The sequence below is a fragment of the Polyodon spathula genome, chromosome 11, assembly GCF_017654505.1.
Source record: "Polyodon spathula isolate WHYD16114869_AA chromosome 11, ASM1765450v1, whole genome shotgun sequence".
Lineage (NCBI taxonomy): Eukaryota > Metazoa > Chordata > Actinopteri > Acipenseriformes > Polyodontidae > Polyodon > Polyodon spathula.
The window spans coordinates 4,373,306-4,380,796 of NC_054544.1; the positions used below are offsets into that span (position 1 = coordinate 4,373,306).

Here is a 7,491-nt window from a genome sequence, read left to right on the forward strand (position 1 = left end):
TGTGAGCTACCACAGCGTGTGCATTTCCATTGCAGTTCAAATGTAAATGGGTACTTTTAATTAGTCAGTAAGCAGGCAAGGGTGATACTACTGTAGAGTTACACCTATGGTTACCAGTTACTGATTAATTTAGTCTGTGTGTATGTGTGTGTGTCAGAGTGTGTGAGTATGTGTGTGTGCGTCTCTGTGTGTGTGTGAGTATGTGGGTGTGTACGTCTCTCTGTGTGTGTCTGTGTGCGAGTGTGAGAGTGTATGTGTGTGTGTGCCTCTCTCTGTGTGTGCGCGTCTGTGTGTGAGAGTGTGAGTATGTGTGTGTGTGTGTGCATCTCTCTCTCTGTCTAACTGTGAGGACACCACACGAGTGTGAGAGTGTATGTGTGTGTCTGACATACACTGTGGTGCGCGAGAGAGACTGTGCAGTGTGACACACACGTCTCACACTCAATACACACACACACAACACGTAGTGAGAGAGACACCTACGTGCATGCTACACACGTAGCGAGAGTGTGGTGCATCTCTCTCACACACCCACTGTGTGTGTCTGTGTGCGAGTGTGAGAGTGTATGTGTGTGTGTGCCTCTCTCTGTGTGTGCGCGTCTGTGTGTGAGAGTGTGAGTATGTGTGTGTGTGTGTGCATCTCTCTCTCTGTGGATGCGCGTTTGTGTGTGCATCTCTCTCTCTGTGGGTGTGTGTGTCTGTGTGCGAGTGTGAGAGTGTATGTGTGTGTGTGTGCATCTCTCTCTCTGTGGGTGCGTGTGTGTGTATGAGAGTGTGAGTATGTGTGTGTGTGTGTGCATCTCTCTCTCTGTGGGTGTGTGTGTCTGTGTGCAAGTGTGACAGTGTATGTGTGTGTGTGCATCTCTCTCTCTGTAGGTGCGTGTGTGTGTGTGAGAGTGTGAGAGTGTGTGTGTGTGTGTGCATCTCTCTCTCTGTGGGTGCGTGTGTGTGTGTGTTCACAGGTTCATATTGTTATTTCAGACAGGATGGAAGTGACTGAATGTTCAAAGAAGATGCTGCTCAAGCTACACTACAGCATTCCTCTACAATTTGCAGTGTCAGACCAAGGTAACCTCAAAACACTATTTCCATCAGCACTGTTGTCTTTATAATGATATGTCTTGTATTGAATTGTGACCTGTAGACTGGCTGTGGAATACGGTGGATGTACCCTTGTTACATCTGAAGGAACCCATTCACCTCCAACCACAGTGTCACGTGGGCTGTCTAGAACCGAGCCACGAGAGTAACGTGATCAATCTGCAAAGCCTGCAGTATCTACCAGCTGCGGTTTTGCACAGGTTAATGACAGTAAGCAGAAGTTGCAGTCTTACAGAAGAAGGACAGAATGAAGTACCTGAAAACCTTCTATTCCTGATGCAGGGAGACACACCTGAGGCACTGGAAAAAGACCATGGCTTGAAACCCACACTAGTCCTGCACCCAGTCTTGGGTTTCAAAATTACCTTCAATTAAAAATATTTATTGAAATGGTCAGGAGCCAGGAGGTTGATGTTACAAAAATGGTTCCTGATAAGGTTAAAGCTAATGCCAAGTTTCAAACATACTATATATAACCATCCTTAACCAAAAGTTACGCTGGGCCACTAGCCGATGGATCACAATTTTCTATCGCCATGTCTACAAATAAATCCCATTTAACATGAGCCTCCCTAGCCTGCTGCGCTGTGCTGCAATTCACTCTAATCCAGGTTCTGGCTGTGAGTCAGGATTCTCACAGCTGCTTCCCACAAACCTGAATGAGAGGCCGTATGTACAGTACGGGTTCTCCTCAAACCTGCCACTCCAACCTCCAGATTATCCCTAAACTGCGCCAGAGGCAGTGTGAAAGCACCTGTTTAAACACTGGCTGCTCCAGTCTGCATCTATTCCAAACACAAAGCTTTCAGAATGGGGAATACCAGCCGTGGAAAGCAAACCCATTCTTCAGAATCCCACAGCAGCACTCAAACGAATGCTTGTGGAGTCTAACCAAATGAATGCTTATGGAGTCTAACCAAATGAATGCTTGTGGACTCTAACCAAATGAATGCTTATGGAGTCTAACCAAATGAATGCTTGTGGAGTCTAACCAAATGAAAGCTTGTGGAGTCTAACCAAATGAATGCTTATGGAGTCTAACCAAATGAATGCTTATGGAGTCTAACCAAATGAATGCTTATGGAGTCTAACCAAATGAAAGCTTATGGAGTCTAACCAAATGAAAGCTTATGGAGTCTAACCAAATGAAAGCTTGTGGAGTCTAACCAAATGAATGCTTATGGAGTCTAACCAAATGAATGCTTATGGAGTCTAACCAAATGAATGCTTGTGGAGTCTAACCAAATGAATGCTTGTGGACTCTAACCAAATGAATGCTTGTGGACTCTAACCAAATGAATGCTTGTGGAGTCTAACCAAATGAATGCTTATGGAGTGTGCCTGGGTAAGAAGCAAGCAGTCAAGAAGACCAATCTTTCGTCTATTCATTAGTGTAACTGCAGCCGCTTCAGGGGTATTGAAATAGCCCTGGTTGACAGTCAACATGAACTTTTTTTAGCAGTGTGAGGCATGTTCCCTTAACTGCATGCCTACAATCTCCGGACAAACGCCGAGCTGTCTGTGTAACAAAGACCCCTCTCACAGCCTCAGTCTGCCAGTCCCCTCAATCATGTTAATGAAGTCTACAGTAAACCAACAGGCTGAGAGCCACAACACAGCTGCTTACACTCCAGCAGACCACTCCATTAACAGTCACATGCTTCTCTATAGTAGAACAGACACCACTTTAGAGCAATGTTAGGATAGGCAAAGCTTTGAAGTGCAAAAATATACATTTGAATGTCATCATTAAGCCTCTGGGGGTGGATAAAAAAAACTTTTTTCAAGTATTTATTTGGGGACATATGGACAACATAAATGCATGGTGACCTCATAAAAGGATGCAATTTTCCCCTTATATAACGCAGTGGAAACACACTAACACATTTTCAATGAGAAATGCATTTATTATGTGTCCAAAACTACTTTTGCATCACCTTATGAATATAAAATCACATCCTTATCCAAAATCGCTGTATGTCTTTCCTATACAGTAGCTGCCTGGTACTGTATCATACGTCTATTAAGCCAGGTGCTGGTTGACTTGTGGCCAGCCTCTTCACCTGCCTGTGCTACTCTGCGGGCAGCTCTGCTCCTGCAGCTGATCAGAACTGGGAGCTGGTCAGGCTGGATCAAGAGAAAACAAACAACCAAACATTCAACTGCCTTTCATTGATCCGTTTTTCAGCGAGTCGTATGCCAGTTGTTTGCAGTGCAGCTTGCATTGGACTGTGGAGCTGCCCTGCAGGTCACAGTGTCTCGTTTGCTATTAAGTGCATTGTGATATCTGAACATCACAGGCACTCTGAAAGTGACTTTTGGTTTGTTTGTGTTGCTGTTCCATGCAATCTTTTCACCCCTGTAGTTAAGGATTAGGTGCTGACACAGCAGGGTTCTTACAGAGCCATTGCTTGAACACTGCACACTTCCTGGCAGTTAACTGGGTTAACTACTGTAGCTTTACCCATTCACTAAACATTAATTTATTTCTAATGTGATTCTTCATCCTAAAACTGTATTTAAAAACATGAAGCAACCTGATACCAGTGGCCAGTTACATGCAGAGGATATTAAAAGGGCAGGGGCTCATTGAGAAAAAAGGGCACTTTTCAAGCATCGTATGAAAAAGGGCACTTTTGGGGCAAAAGGGCAGGTAGACAGGGGCTTAAACCCACCCAGCCACCCCCCTGTGCATGTGGCCAGTGATGTACATGCAGACACACCCAGGGATACAGTTAGTAATACTGAAGATTACGTGATGAAATGTTTGAAGATACGTGATCGTTTGCCTGAATCCTGTTCTGCTGACCCCTCTCCATGAGCACTGTGCTGTTCTAATGATTGCAGGCTCATTCATGCTTCATCAAGCAATCTCCCAACAGCGTAAAACAGGAAAAGGCTGTGTTACTTGGGACTGGAAGGGGGTCAAAAATCTAAAACTTCTGAACTGTCAATCAGCGCGTGTACAATAATGTGCTCAAGTCTTCTGGAAAGTTAAGTTTTTGGAAAACTAATAAAAAAAAACAGGTAATCCAACAGCAATGTATCTGAAAACTGCATTTCCGTGACTTTCAAAATCAGAATTGTTTATCTGCAAAAATACCAGAATAAACCTGGACCGTCTATTAGCTTTCCAAATCCATGTGTGCTTGGTTATTCCTCTGCAGGACTCCACCATTGCTCGTTTCCAACTGCACCCCTCTGAACACTCTACCCATTCCCTCACTTTGTGTTTTTTAACACATGCAAAATGACATAAAATCCAAAAGATTTTGTTTCCAGATTCAATGCATCACTGTAACACAATAGTCAATGGCGTGCACAGGAGGGGGGGCACTTCCCTGAATAATCAACTTACTAAAGCATGACTAAAGATACTTTGCAGGTTAGACAGCTCAGATGTTTAATGACTTATATATCAACTTAAAAGAGATCCAACAAAATCCGGTACTGTTTTAGTTGATATTAATGGTTTCTTGATAACTACAGAGATTTCAATGAAAACAATGGTAATTTTAATATAGACTCTTTATATTCTGACAGAAATTGACAGGCAGTCAGAGTAACTGTGACTTTAATATGAACACCTCTCAAAAACACCTTTGTTAACTGACATGAATCACAAACCCTTGTTCGTTATTGTTCAAGCTAAGTACTGTACATAACTTTAATAAAAAAAAAAAAAAACTTGTTGAAACTATTGAAGCAGCTGGTTTCACAGACCCCGGGTACACTGACCCTGAGTAGCACTGACCCCGAGTAACACTGACCCTGAGTAGCAATGACCCTTAGTAACACTGACCCTGAGTAACACCTAACCTTGAGTACCACTGACCACACGTAGCACTGACCCCAAGTAACACTGATCCTGAGTAGCAATGACCCTGAGTAACAGCGACCCTGAGTAGCACTGACCCCGAGTAACACTGACTTGAGTAGCACTGACCCTGAGTAACACTGACGCTGAGTAGCAATGACCCTGAGTAACACTGACGCTGAGTAGCAATGACCCTGAGTAACACTGACGCTGAGTAGCAATGACCCTGAGTAACACTGACGCTGAGTAGCAATGACCCTGAGTAGCACTGACCCTGAGTAACAATGACCCTGAGTAGCACTGACCCTGAGTAACAATGACCTCTGAACACCTCACCTAAAGTAACATTGTCTAGACCCTGATTAGTGCTAATCCAGATCTGGAAATCAACTGCAAAGACTTTACAAAAACTGGAGACACACTGCACTATTTAATCTAATTAGTGTCAATCCAACATTAATACTCTACAGTATTTCTAAGGCAAGTTTCTGGGGTGTTTCTGACTCTAGACCAATGTGAATACTGTGCAGCACACAGCATCAAGAAGGCTGCTACCTCAACTGGACCCAACTGGAATATACTTGGAAAACCATGATTATTAAAATGCAACTGTCAGTGTCTGAGAATGTAAATGTGGATAAGACAGTGACAGATAGACAGACACATAGATTGATACTGTAGCTAGATATGGTAGCCTGCTAGATTGATATACAGCTAGATAAATAAATATCAAGATAGCTAGATACATAGTGACATACTGACAAAGCAGCTAGCTAGCTATAGATAGATCGATAGATAGATAGACAGATAGATAGATCATTGTTTTGAAAAGTAAGCCTCCCACCCACTGATTGCTATTAAATAGAGATGCATCCCTACATTTTGCATTTATCATTTAATAGTAGCGTACACTGGCACGTTTTTCTCCTCCACTCCTCGATTTTATCGGTAAACGTGCAGACTGGTGACTTGGTGAAATGATGAATTGAAGCGACTCCAATTCTTACCACACGGTGTACTGATGAAGTTTATTTGCCGGGACCTCCAGAGTGCTGTATTATTTACAGTAATAACAACCCGGGCTGTCATATCTGAACGCAAGACTCACTCGTCCTAGTAAAGCGCCAGAATACACAACCTGGATCATTTTCAGTAATGATGCAAATGTACAGAAGAATTATAAATCCAGGCCTTTCATCATCATCATACCGTACCGTCAGAGTAATGCTGGATGTACCAGGGTGCTTTTTTATTCTGAGGAACAGACAAGACAGATGGGAGAACTGCTGTTTCTATCAATTAATAGATTCATATTTATAATAGTCACTATGTACTTACACTTGTATTTATGGTCGTAACAGAAAGTGACCACATTAAAAAAATAAGTCTTTTTTTTTTTAAACCAAGGCTTTATAGTCTAAATACAGCACACTAGACCGTTATACATATGACTCTCACAAAAGGCAATTATTTAAAGACTATTCCATTTGAACACACACTGGCGAAAATATGATTATCATTATTGTTTAAACAAAATTGCAAATTGTTGCTTAGCTTCACCCCAAAATACAAGAAAGAAAGAAAGAAAGACAGAAAGAAAGAACATGCTAATTAAATTTGGAATAAATGACAAGGACTGCGTAACCTGCACGATGAACCGGTGCTGTAGGTACCACAATATGAATCTGTCTACTTACCCAAGCGAATAACAAGAATACTCTGCGCAACACTTCAAGATTTTAAAAAATCGTCCTGTGTCCTTCTTTTGTGTAAACCCAGTAGTGCCAGTTTTGAACCCCAGGTGTGTTATCTCAGGATCCATCCATCCGCTGTTTTGGAGTCACGGCTGCTGTCTTGCTGCACTGTAGTGTGTAACACTCCCTTTAGTCCAGGCACGCAGTTTAGGAGGGGTTACGAAGCAATTCCGAGGTATTACGGGATTTTCCTATTTTGGGGGGTTGTAATTTTAACCAACCTTTTTTTAGGTGCGAGATATCCTCTACAACTCGGCTCCCTGAGACGCCTCATTTCTTATTTATTTAAATCCTTGCATCCGCTTCTCCTGGTTTCCGCTGCAGCACCAACATCACCCTTTTACTACGAGATGCATTGCAAGCAGCAATGTTTTCCTTAGTTTAATATTCTCCTCTGTTTCCCACGTTACTCGCGTCGGTCCTTTATTATAATACGATGCAACCCAAGCGCTCATGTAATTATTTTGTCCAGGACAACGTCACAGTTTTTTTTTTTCAATAGCGGCACTAGGAACAGAAGAGAAACATGCTGTGCCATGTAGTAGGAAAGAATACGGGGCTTTTTGAGTGGGTGATATCAAACATAAAGTAAAATACACATCGTCCCATTTTAGTTATGACATCTCTCTCGTTGGATTAAAGGGTGAATTCCAAAAGTCACGCAGTAAGTATAGGCAAGCAGGCAGGCGTGTTCCTTTTATGAATATTAAAAAACAAAACAAAAAACAAACAAACAAAAAACGTTCTCTTTTCTCTCTGCTTTGTTTACTGACATTGCGCTGCTGCTCTGGTTATAAATAATGTGAATCCCCTGGCTGG

The 7,491-nt window shown here is 42.4% G+C and overlaps 1 protein-coding gene across 3 annotated transcripts in view; it reads right to left on the bottom strand.

Annotated features, from left to right (window-relative positions):
* LOC121323236 (E3 ubiquitin-protein ligase HECW2-like) overlaps positions 1–7,491 on the bottom strand; it is a 43,160-nt gene extending 35,669 nt beyond the window's left edge. For 2 of the 3 annotated variants that reach the window (XM_041264167.1, XM_041264166.1), the window contains exon 1: positions 6,616–7,491. The gene's annotated coding sequence lies outside the window, so the exon portion shown is untranslated. The remainder of the gene's footprint in view (positions 1–6,615) is intronic. The other variant, XM_041264168.1, reaches the window with a different exon arrangement.